We start from the raw sequence: 12535 nt of genomic DNA, 5'->3' as shown, positions 1-12535 counted from the left end.
AGAGGTTTTGAAGACTTTTAGCATGAGTGACTGTAAACCAATTGGAACACCAATGGTTACAAGTTGTAAGTTATCCAAGGAAGATGAATCTAAGTCTATTGATGAAAAGGAATACATGTCAATGATTGTAAAATTTGACCATGTTGTTCATAGCAGACCAGATATTGCCCATGGGGTTGGTATAGTTGCAAGATTTCAGAAGAATCCAAAGGAGACACACCTGATTGCAACCAAGAGAATTTTTAGGTATCTGAAAGGTACTGTTGACTATGGATTATGGTATCCATATGAAGGAAACTTTGATTTGAATGCATACACAAATGTTGATTGGGTAGGAAATGTTGATGACCAGAAAAGTACTACGGCAGGAGAATTCTTTCTCTCAGGAAGGCTAGTTTCATGGAGTAGTAAGAAGTAGAGTTGTACTTCATAATCTATAGTTGAAGCTGAGTATTTTGTAGCTTATATTAATTGCACACAAGCTATTTGGATGAGGCACATTTTGGAAGGTTTTAAGATGAATATCTCAGAACCTACAAAGATTTTATGTGATAATACAGGTGCCATAAATATTTCTAAGAATCCTATTTTGCACACCCGCACCAAGCACATTGAATTAAAGTATCACTTCTTGAGGGAAAAATTTCAAAGTGAAGATGCTATCTTAGAGCATGTTTCTACTAAGGAGAAGCTTGCAGATATCTTTACCAAACCTCTTCCTAAGACTACTTTTGAGTATCTTAGAATTCAATTGGGGGTTGTCCCTCTTCATGAAGTTAGTTGAGCATGATGTTGATTGCACCAGTCCCTGAATCACTTACAAAATTTAATATGGATTGATGAAGAAGTGGATATATTCCATAGGGGGAGCATCAAGTTGTAGTATGTTGTTGATACATAGTGAAAATTTGCAATTACATGTTTTACTTTCAATTTGACATTGTTGTCAAAGGGGGAGAAGAATTATGTGATTAGGTGAATAATTATGTGACTGGCAAAGGGAAAACAATGATAGACTGAAGAAAGACAGAACAAGGTGAATACTTGGTAATGTAAACCAGGATTCCTATTCACCAATCACAACAACAACTAGAGACGTTGATATTTATTTTGCCATTGATTCCAAATGGGGAGATTGTTGGCATTTGCATGAAGATTGTATTAATGATATGTTATGTTGTCATTGATGTCAATTGAATTGGTGATGGTAGTTATGATATTGCTAATATTGTTGTTGTTATTGATATTCTCTTATAACCGGTAGGAAGATATTTAGGGAGGAGTCGTAAAGTGGTATGCTAGTTTGTGAGTTGAACTGATAAATCAGTGTATAAGGTTAAACCCTTTTCTATGCAATGTAACCGGTAAACCCTACCAGTTGCTTTTGTTAAACCCTAGCCAATCAAGTTTGTTGGTTTAAGATCTAATGATGAGTGATAATGATAGTGACATGTGTGATCATTGTATGAGGATTAGTTCATATTATTTTGGCACATTTCTTTGTTTGTTTGATTGTTTAGGGAATGAGAAAAGTGGATTGCATCTAATGCACAACACGTGATTAGTTACAAGTCCGATGAAGCGGTTGGAATTTTCTTGAAGAATGTGTATAGATTTCTATGTAAATCCAATGGTCACACTTGAATCGATTCGTTTGTAATCTCTATGAGAGAATTAGGTTTTTGTTGTGTTACCGACCTAATTGATGTGTATTTAAGGTTGATGAAGTTGTTTGTAATGTTGTTGGCAAAGTGTTGGCTGAAATTAGTTGAGTGTGTGGTTGCCTAACTGGAGAATGGATCTACAGTTTGAGTATAGGCAGATTGAAGCTTAAAAGGATCTGATCAAGCAAATGTAGTTCTATTCAGATAGATCAAGAAAACCTATTATTTTCTAACAATTACAGTAGAACTGAAATCCCCTAGCTAGGTAAGCTCTAACAAGCTTGGTTACTTCTTAAATCCTTTAAAAAGGTGATCCATTAGCTTAGATTCTCAAATCCTCTATCGAAGTTACTCCTAATAGGGTATTTTCTTTTCATGAAGGCATTTTGTAAATCCCTTAACCGGGTGATTCCTAATAGGATTAGTTGTTAACAAGACATGTTGTAAAAGCTTTAACATGTTTGGCTCCTAATAGGGCGAACTTCAGAAGAGTTTAGATAGCTATCTTGTGAGTCTCATCTCACTGTGGTTTTTACCTATTTGGTTTTTCCACCTATAAACATTTGTGTCAAGTGGTGAATGTCTTTGTTGTTATGATCTTATTTGTTGATTTGATTAACTTCTGATAAGGCATGATAACTAGAAGCATTGAGAGATGAAGTATGTTGATATCTGATTAAGAATTTCTAGGTTTACAAGATTGAAGTTGTTTACTGTTAAGTTTTTATAATAGTTAACCAGTTGATGTTGAGTATTCTTATGAGTATTGATCTTAATACTAAAAGTTTACTTTGTGAGTTTAAGTTTGAGATTGGGATGTTTGTATTAGTTTTTCAGTTTACCGTTTCATCCCCCCCTCTCAGTAATCTACCTAATACTTATTATTTCATCATACCATCACTAGATATACTTAAAAATATCTGGATAAGCACCCTTCAAAAATGCCAAATAAGTATCCCAGCTTGATTTCAAAGTTCCCAAATTAGATAAAAACCCATTCAAAATGTAAGTGTGCTTTTTTTCCTTTGTTAGGGCTGTCAGTGTGGGAAAACTCATATGTTCCATACATTCCCTCTTATGAAGTAACAAAGTATTTAGTCAAGGACTTACCAAAACTCTCAACTCTCTTGCCCACTGGATTAACTTCTCTTTTTCTTTCTCCAGGGCTGAAATTTCAAACTCTAAAAGAAAAATCTAACAATCAACCATGCTAGTCAATGATTCAGTACCATCAAAACTAACTACAAGTTGCCCCAACTTATCCCTATCCTCCTTAACTTTATTATCCAGGTCTATTGTTAGTTATATTGTGTTAGTGCAAGATTGGTATCTTTGACTACATTGATGAAGAACCTCATCAATCCTTTTCATCTCATCTGTTAGCTTAGCCTTGTCAGATGTGATCATGTTATCACAGGTGACCTTCCTAGATACATTATACCTTTCTGCCAACTGCCTGTTTGACACTTGTTGAAGAGTTTTATACTCTTTGGAAATGTGCTTAGTCAAACCTTTCAACTTATCAGATGGACTACCTACTTGATCAATCTTGCATTCCAGTGAAAGTTGCTGCAAAATAGGAATAGATTTCTCAATAACCTCTTAACTTCTGACCCTTCCTTCCTTAATTTTTGAGTTGCAACAAACATCAATTCAAAACTGCTCAATGTTCTTATTTCCAAGATGACCAAAATGTTCTTCACTAGATGATTCAAGTGCCAATAATGAAGGACCAACAACCAGTGAAGGTGTCGGTACCTAGACCTTAGTCTAATTAGCCTGACCTACTGCCTTCTGATCTACTTTATCCTTTACCTCCTCAGCAACGGTGGCTTCGCCACTTAGTGTAGTTATTTTCACCTCCTCAACCTCATGAACTTCAACTGTATCAATATCAATTACCAGAGGGTTATCTACCAGTTTATTGATCTAAACATCATATACAAGCGTAACTACCAAAGAAATGTCCTCAGATGTTTTTTATTCCGAAACTGGTGGATCTCCACCTAGTATACCTTTATCTTTAGTATCAACCAGGATGTCTGGAATGCCAGACTTAGGTGTAATATCTAGTGATGTAAAGAAACCAGGTTTATCTACAAAGAATTTAACCCAAGCCTCATTAGTTTCCTTGACAATTTCATTTACTCTTCTAACCATAAGACTTGTATGCCAGTGTCTACTCCAAAAAATTGTTTTATTAGAAAACTCTAGACATTGTTGCATCTCTTAATCAGTTATAGCACCACAAATGGTTAGCAATTCCTGAATCTTAATATGCTTATCCTCCTCCATAGACGATAACCTCCTAGCATCTAACTTACTATACAAATCTATTAGTATTTGGGTCTCAATTTCAATTAAAGATTTCTTATATATGTCTAAATATAACAAAATTAATTTCTTAATCTCCTTTTGTTCCTTATCATCCATGTCACCATAATAGTGTTGTATGTTACTCAAAATACCATCCTTTGTGATCTGATCAATCAATTCAGCAACAAAAAGAGGAATAATAACCTTTACACTTTTACCAGATTTGAGACCAATATTTAAATCTAATCTCTTCTTCTTACCGGGGGTGGGAGCAGACTCCTTGGCCAGTTTCCTTTTCTCAGTAGGCTCCCTCTCCTTCAATTTTTTTATCTGAGCTATCAGAGGAGTGACTGTGGATTTTTGCAGCTTCCCTTCCTCAGGCTTCTTCCTCTCAATCCTCATATAGATCTTAGGAATCTTTGGTATTTCTTCCTCCATTTCAGAACCAGATTCAACATGAGAAATAAATATTTCTGGTTTCTTCCTCTTAGATAAACCCTTACTGGTTCCTACCGTCGAAGAAGCCTAAACAACTATCAAAGGAGATGTCTCTACCAAACCAATGATTTTTTTGATTTCAAAGGACATCTTTTGGATATTTTGTCCATCCTTCTTGATTTGTCCTTCCCTTTTCTTCTTGCTGAAACCAATCTTCACCTTAGATTCCTTCTGCTTAGCAGTTCCAAATATTTTCTCCTTCTCATCAACCTAGGCATCTATAAGCATCTTGGCATAAAGGTTGAAGATCTCTGCATCAACCTCATAGCCCATCTTAGTAACCTAGATAGTCCTAGATTGCACTGCCTCCATCAAAATTTCATCTTTTGTCACCATGAAGCATATGTCGGTAGAGTATTTATCAATAATATGCTTCGAGATCCTTTCCCTCTTTTTTATAGCTTTCTGAAATGCCTTGAAATAACCCCACAAAATGGAGTCTTTATCCTATCCCAAGTTTCTCAATGTATCCTCGATCTGTTTACCTACCAGTATATCAAAGGCCCATTACCTCTTAGCAGATCTTAGTATCTCATTAAAAAAGAAAAGCATAAAACATGCAATGATATTTCCATACCAGAATGTACCTTTCTTATCTCCCTTAATCTTTCCCAAATTAGAAATCAACTCATCACACATCCACTGACAAAGATCATATTTCTTTTTTTTTTTTCACCATCTTGTGTGCACAGAAAATACAAGAATTAAAAATAGAGTTCAACCAGTTTGATTGAGTTACCTTGTATCCAATTACCATGCTTACAAATTTAACAACTTTATCTCTGATAGTGCTAATCCGAATCGACCAGTTGTCAAAGGTGGCACCAGTTAGCTTGTTCACCTCATTGTTCAGAATCTTCATCCTACCCTGTGTCTATCTGACCTGGGGTAAGCCAGTGATAACACAAATTGCCTCCTTGGTAATTTTCTAGGGTCGGTCAAGCCACATTAACTGCTATGGACTCGGCTCAGCACATACCAAATTATCCAATCCTCTAACTTGGGAATCTCCAAAATGTCAGTGAAACCCTGATCCTTCATAATTTGAAATCCTGATTTAATCAATACATCCTTGTTCAACAAAGTAGATAGATACATTGATTTAATCTCTGATGAACCCAAATCCTCCATTGCACAATGAATATATGATCTCACATCTTCCACATAAAGAACTCCATCAAGAACCCTAGAAAAAGCACCGATAGAGTCATTGACCTTTCTAATTTGAGGCAATTATTTGAATTTCGGACATGGACGTGTTATCACTATTTTGACCATTGGGTGATTTTGTTCTCTAATCTATTATAATCTGCAAATTGTGCTTTGTACTTCATTTCTACCTTTGAGGGTTTTTGGCCTAAGGGTTTAAGGTTTTGCAATTTTCCCCTTTTCTATCTTGAAATCCATGCATTCTATTTCCTTGTTACTTTTTCCACTTAAGTGGAAGGGTCAGTCCATCATGAGAAGAGGTCCCCCCTTTAATTTTTTCCCTAGGTGGATCTTTAATAATGTTTTATTTTTTTCCTTCTCCTAAGTTTTTATTTCTTTGTCGGGCCTCGTAAAGACCATGCAAGTTCTAGTTGACCTGATGGTGTGTGTGATCTCGTGAAGGGAAGATGTGCAAAAATTACCCTTCGCGAAGTGGCAAAAATATGGAAAGCCCGAGTAAAGTGGTCGCAAGGAAGGCTAAAGAATGAGTATCTCCTGGTAGATCTAATGGACCGCATTGTTTCGTAGCCCAAAGGGGAGTGAAGTTTATTCTTCTGGAAGTAGTGAAAGAATGGTGGACCCAACAGGTGGGTTAAAGAATGAAGTTAAAGACCGAACATGTTTCTCAAGATCCAACAGTCTGCGTTGATTCACAAAGGAAAGTTGCTAGAAGTTTGTCTTTTGCGAAGTAGCAAAAAGAGCAATGGGCCCAACAAAAGGGTGACTTGTAGGGTAAAGATAGTGCATCTTGAAATAGATCCAATGACTCACATTATTTCGCTTGGCAAAATCGCATGTTTTTTATCATTCATGAAGTAGCGAAAGGATAGTGGGCTCGACAAAAAGATAATTCTCAGTTTCAAAGACCGATAAACTTGGAGTTGATCGGACGGCCCGTGTTGTTTCACAGCTAGAAGCAAAACGAAGTTTATTCTTCATGAAGTGACGAAAAGGAGCTGGCGACTACATGGTGGATAATGTGGCAATACAGCTGGATGTCTAGCTGAAGTGAAAGGTAATCTGTCAGACATATACGTGGCTCCAAAGGGATTGTGAGGGACCCATTTGATTATGTGGCAATATTGATGAAATTCATGGCTGAACAAGACACGTGGTGGTTCAAATGTGGAGTCTGATAAGAGTTCTTGAACCAATGAATGACTATCATGTAGGAGTTATTTGCTGGAAATCAATAGGGTAAGTGGATTCCATGCAGAGGGCCCACTTTGAAGGTTAAAGGATGTTAAAGGCTGTGCATCTCTAAACAAATCCAATGATGCACATTGTTTTGCGGCCCAAAGTGACACGATGATTAACCATTGTAAAACAACAAAAACCATTTGCGGTGAAGGTTTCATGCGGTTAGTTAAATAGACTGGTGATCACCATGGAGAATAAAGGTTGAGCGGATGGTAGAAGATCCAATGGTCAGTGTTGTTTCGCATGGAAAAGATGCATGAGATTTATGCTTCACGAAGTAGCGAAAGGAAGGTGAGACCCATTTTTATGCAAGATGACCCAGGTAAGGTAAGAAACGTGCATTTTTTTTAGGATCTGATGGATGACATTATTTCACATGGAAAAGATGCAATATTTTTATCTTTCTCAAAGCAGTGAAAAGCCAAGACACTAAGATTTTATTTGTGGTCCGTTGGAGCCTTTTTTTGAATTCAATTGCGAATTGATTGCCGAAGCATGTGGATGAATGTTTCAATTCAATGCTTAGTTGTCGTATTAAGCTTCACATCAACTGATTTTGGCATTATTTCAAAGAGATTTGTAGAGGAACCATTGTACAGAGTGAATTTCTTTAGGCAACAAGTAAGTTTTGCATATTGCTCGATAGCTATTATTTGAATTTATAGCACTGGGTTCTTGATTTTCTTAGAGGTTTGCTTAAGTCTTAATTGAAATAGCTGTAATTTCAAAATGGCACCGCGAAGAGATTTTGCAGGGAAAGTTAATTACAAAGAAAGAGCCATATGTGATGATTTCCTAGAACAATTAACCATGTCTACTAATGTCACTACTAAAATGAAAGAATTAGTGCCCAAGGCTCCTCGACTAAGAATTGGTGATGGTTTGTATGACAAAGAGATCTGGTTGAGGGATTCACAGATAGGGATATTAGGTCTAGGACTCTTCAAAGTGGGTTTTGGCCAGAGACATTCCCTTGCTCCAATCAATAGTATATGGGAGTTAGATGTAGGAGAGCTCATAGTCCCTAGGGTTTTCATGGATGTAGACTTGTTAACCCAGATTGCCAATAATTATGACCCTATTGCCAAATGTGTTAGAAATGTAAATGGGGGAGATTTAATTGAGATAAATGATGATGAGTTTAGGAAAGTGTTCAGACTTAGTGAGGTATCAAATTACTTGGAGCCCATCAATTTTGACACACTTGCACAGGTCTATAATGTGCAGAGAGATCACCTTAGGAGTGGCCCTTTCAAAGATTTTTTTGTCAAAATAGGAGGACTGACTATTATAGGCCCTAGTACCATGGAACCCTTCTCTCTAAATTTATTCACTTTGAGGGCTAAAGGGATGTATTGGTCCCTATGTCAGATTTTTGGGGAAGATGCTGAAACAATCATGCGAACCCACTATATGCTAATGATAGCACAGATTTTGAACCTCTCTCTGGCCATAACTTTTGATTTTGTACCTTATCTCACTGATGCAATTCATGTAGGGATGATAGGGATAAAAAATACTAAGTTAGAAAAACCTTTTGGTTGATATTCTCTTCTTATGCACATGCTTTTATTTAAAGGTGTTGATTATTTTGCTAAGAAAATGGACCTCGTTAAGGAGAAGGATGGTGAAGAGATGCCTGTGCAATTGTGGAGCACAATTTTGTCTTGAGAAAGAGATGATGCAAGTTACTTGAAGTTTGATAGATGTTTTTCATCTAGGCTTAGGATCCTATTGTGCCCACAAAACCCTATGATCCCTAAGGCTCTCTTAGAGTTCCTCAGGCCTAAGGAATTCACTGAAGACATCAAGATTGTTCACAATTGGGGTGATATATACTTGTACCCTGTATCTTCTATGTTCAAAGTTTTTGGTTTCAAAGAAACCCCATACTTACTCCCCTATCAATTCCCATTGAAGAAAGGAATTGCAGAGGTCCTGAGGCAAATTGGGGGTGTGCAAGAGGAAGAATTAATAAATAGGGGGAAAGGGACCATTTTCCCAACTGTCACCATGGCACATCAATTTGTAATCACCAAGGGTGTGTGGAAACATTTTGATGATTTCTTTCAACCCTACAAGTTGTCCACTACAGTGTCAAGGTTTGGTGACCCTAAAGATTTATTTAATGGTATGTTCAGGAAAAGAGCTATATGTAAAGGTAGAGCACATCAGTTTTATTTTACTAAGGATCTGATTAGCAATGAATTCAATCTAGATGAGCAGGAATTGAGAAAAGAGAAATGGATAGCATACAAAAGGGCTCTTGATTTTATCCACCAATTTGATATTGGTTATGACCCTTTATCTAGTTTTAATCCCTTTGAGGAGAAGGCTAAATTATTGATATTGTATTTTAAAGATTTAATGCAAACCTTGAAGGAGAAGAGGGAAGCTATAATGAGAAATGATCGAGAAAAGGCTAAGTTGGTTTTAGCCAAGCCTGCCTTGGCCAAGGTCATCCCTCCAAGTGAATATGTGATGCACAAAAGGCCAAAGTAGAGTGCGCTGGTGCCAGTCAGAGGTGAGTCTTCCACTTCAAAAGGGAAAAAACCAATAGAAGATGTGATTGACATCCAAGATTCCCCTAAAAGGCTAAGGGTAGGAAAAGAGGTGAAAATAGGTGAACCATTATATTCTCCATCCCAATCCCCAATCCATGTGGGAGATGAACATGCAGTGGCTGAGCAATTGTTGCAGCTAGGGAGTCTTGAGGAGATTGCCTACACTTATGAGGAAACACAAGAAGGAATACCTGAAGAGCCACCAAGTGCTGAAATGAAGTTGACTGCAGATGAGTTTAAAAGAAAAGAGTTAGACCCTGCAATCAAACAGGCCAGTGAAGAGTTTCTGGCTAATAATAATTTTGTTACAATGGGATCTTTTATGCAATTTGTTTGGAGGAAACATATTGAACAATTCAAAGTAAGATGTGAGAAGAGGAAGAATGAACAGCCCCACAAAGATGCAACTGCAGTGGAGGAGGTAGTGAAACAAGAAATGTTGGTAGAGTTCAAAACCATTACTCTTGAGCAGGGGAGAGAAATGGTAGCAAAAGTTGGTGTGCTAATTCTTCCTGAGTGGGACATAGCAGATGCCTTAGTGCATGAAGTAGTAAGGAAAGAAACCAAGTCCATGGAAGGAGTGACATTCAACAAGGACAATGTTGCTTTGGTCATGTGGTCGCTAAGGAGGGATGAGAGAAGAAGAAGGAAGGACACTTCAGAGTCAAGCTATCTTGAAGGCATGATTGTAAAGAGAGTGTGGGACATAGGGGTGGTTGAAGCTCCCAGCACAATTCTAGAAATAGCAAAATTCAGTGTGACAGTAGCTGAGAAGGAAGCTAAGGAGAAGGCTAATCTCCAAGTAAAACTAGAGACAATTTTAAAGGCTTATAATGAGGCCAAAGGGGAGATAGCCACCAGGGATAGTATCATTGCCGAATTAAAGATTCAATTGGTAGGGCAATACCAGAGAGGTGAATCTTCTATCCTAATGATTGCCTCTTCTCCAGCAAGACCTCCACCCACTAGTCCCATCATTGAATTTTCCCCTTCTCCTATGACCTTTGGTTTCCAAGCAACTAAAACCATACAAGATGAATTGGAAAAGTTAAAATAGGCTCAAGCCCTATTTTCAAGTAAATATGAAGAAAAGGTAGGGGCACAATTTTAAAGTTTGCTGACACATTAGGAGCTTCCATTGTGTACATTTTTTATGAAAAGAATTGTGAGCATATTGACTGATTTGAAAGAAGATAAGGCTACTCTGGAGCCAATTTTGAATAAGTGGATGCCTAGGGAATTGGAGTTGGAACTCATGTGTTCATCTCATGAAGATGTAGAGGTTGATGCCAATATTAAATCCACTTGTGAGTTAGTGAAAGGCATGACTAGGTTAGCAGAAGGAAGAGCTAGTGTAGAGAGAAAGGTCAACTAGTACAGGAAGGAATATGTTGAACATAAGTTTGAACTCTTTCCTAGGGGTTTTGTTAGTCCAAATCAGTTGAAGGATAAACTGGGGTGGCTTGATGAGCTAGGAGATAACTTGTCCCAGAGGATAAATGAAGTCATCAATATAGATGACACATTTATATTTATCTGGACAATTGAAGAAATTGAGAAGATAAAGTCACATTATGGTTTTTTAGAGCTAGAGGTTAAGAAAATAAGAAACAGATGGAAAAGGTTGGATAAATTGATGAAGAAAATTGTTAATTTTTCTTGGCCTAGTGATGACATGTTCCAAGAGTGGAAAACAAAATACATAGTGCAAGAAGCGGAGGTTCAAGAAGATGTTGCAGCAGAATAACAAACTTGAAAGTCGTGAGGATTGAAAATGACTTGTAACTTCTTTTTGAAGAAAATTGCAGTTGTAACAAACTATTCTTAGGAAAGTCTTAAGCTTGTTTTGCATCCATATTATTATAAATGGATACCAAGACTTAAGGATAAATCATCACAAGAATTTGTAAAGAAACTCTGCTGAAATATCTAAGGTTTTCTGGTTATTTCAAAATTACCTTGAGTTATGTAAGATTTTTCAAAATGAATATTAATATACAGATCAAAGATTTTCAGGCCTAAACCTTCATTTTCTGGTGTGAATTCATTAGTTTGCTGGTTTCATTTGAATAATTTAGGTTTATTTGATTGAATAGGGATTATAAGGCAATCTTATAGATATGTTTCTAGCTTTTCTCTTCAAGAGAGGAATTAAATATGCGTAAAATATCTCTGTCAGTAAATCAATTGTTTGCTACTTTGAACTTGATAAACGGTTTTAGTTTAAAGGGAAATAACTTATATATATGTCAAACATGTATAGGGTTAATGAAAGCCAAAGTGATGAAATGTATGAGAATGTTCAGATTTGTAACTCTTGTTTAATTTGGGAGACTCTGTAGCCTAGATAAGGCACTTATATCAGTTGTAGAATTATTTATATCCTTCTTGGGATCAAGACTGAAAATGAGCATAAGTTTTCTTTAATGTTTCAATTTTATTGAGGTGATGAGGTTCATAGCTTTTTCAAGCATTGGTTTTATGGTGGATCTTGTGTTAAATTGTGAAAGTATTCACAAGAGGTATACCCACCTAAGCTTAGGATAAGCTTAAAGTGTAGAAGGTTTTGTATAAACCTTGTTATATGTTATTCTGGAGTTCTATTTTCTTGTTGTCCTCTCTATATGTGACAGAGGCTTTGAATTTTCTTACAAAGGGGATTTGGGAAATCAGAATTTGAGAACAATAGGACGATCCTTAATATCTGTTGGGAAAAATGGTGTCTCAACCTTGCATTTATGCGAGGTTACTATTTATAGTAAGTTTTCATTTGAGCACGAAATGGTGCGAAACTCTCCCTGAAGCTTCTGGTTGGCTAGATAAGCATTCCGGTAAAGTTGCGTCGCAAGGTCACAGCTAGTTTTGAAGATATTAAAGTTTTCGTCTTGGAGGGGTGCAATAAAATGTTTAAACTTAATTTTGGGGACTTTAGAGGCTCTGAAACGCCCTGAAAAGTGGCCGTAACCAGCAAAGCGGATTACAAGGTGATAGAGCACTTCGCAAGCTTTCCGGCGCTTCAAACGGTTCGTCAATCGGACACCCGGTTCTCAAGTTATGGCCTCCGGAAGTTTGTACTCTTGAAAT

This window comes from Cryptomeria japonica, chromosome 4 (assembly GCF_030272615.1).
Source record: "Cryptomeria japonica chromosome 4, Sugi_1.0, whole genome shotgun sequence".
In the NCBI taxonomy this organism is placed as follows: Eukaryota; Viridiplantae; Streptophyta; class Pinopsida; order Cupressales; family Cupressaceae; genus Cryptomeria; species Cryptomeria japonica.
The sequence above is the reverse complement of the archived record's forward strand: the minus strand, read 5'-3'. Positions refer to the sequence as shown.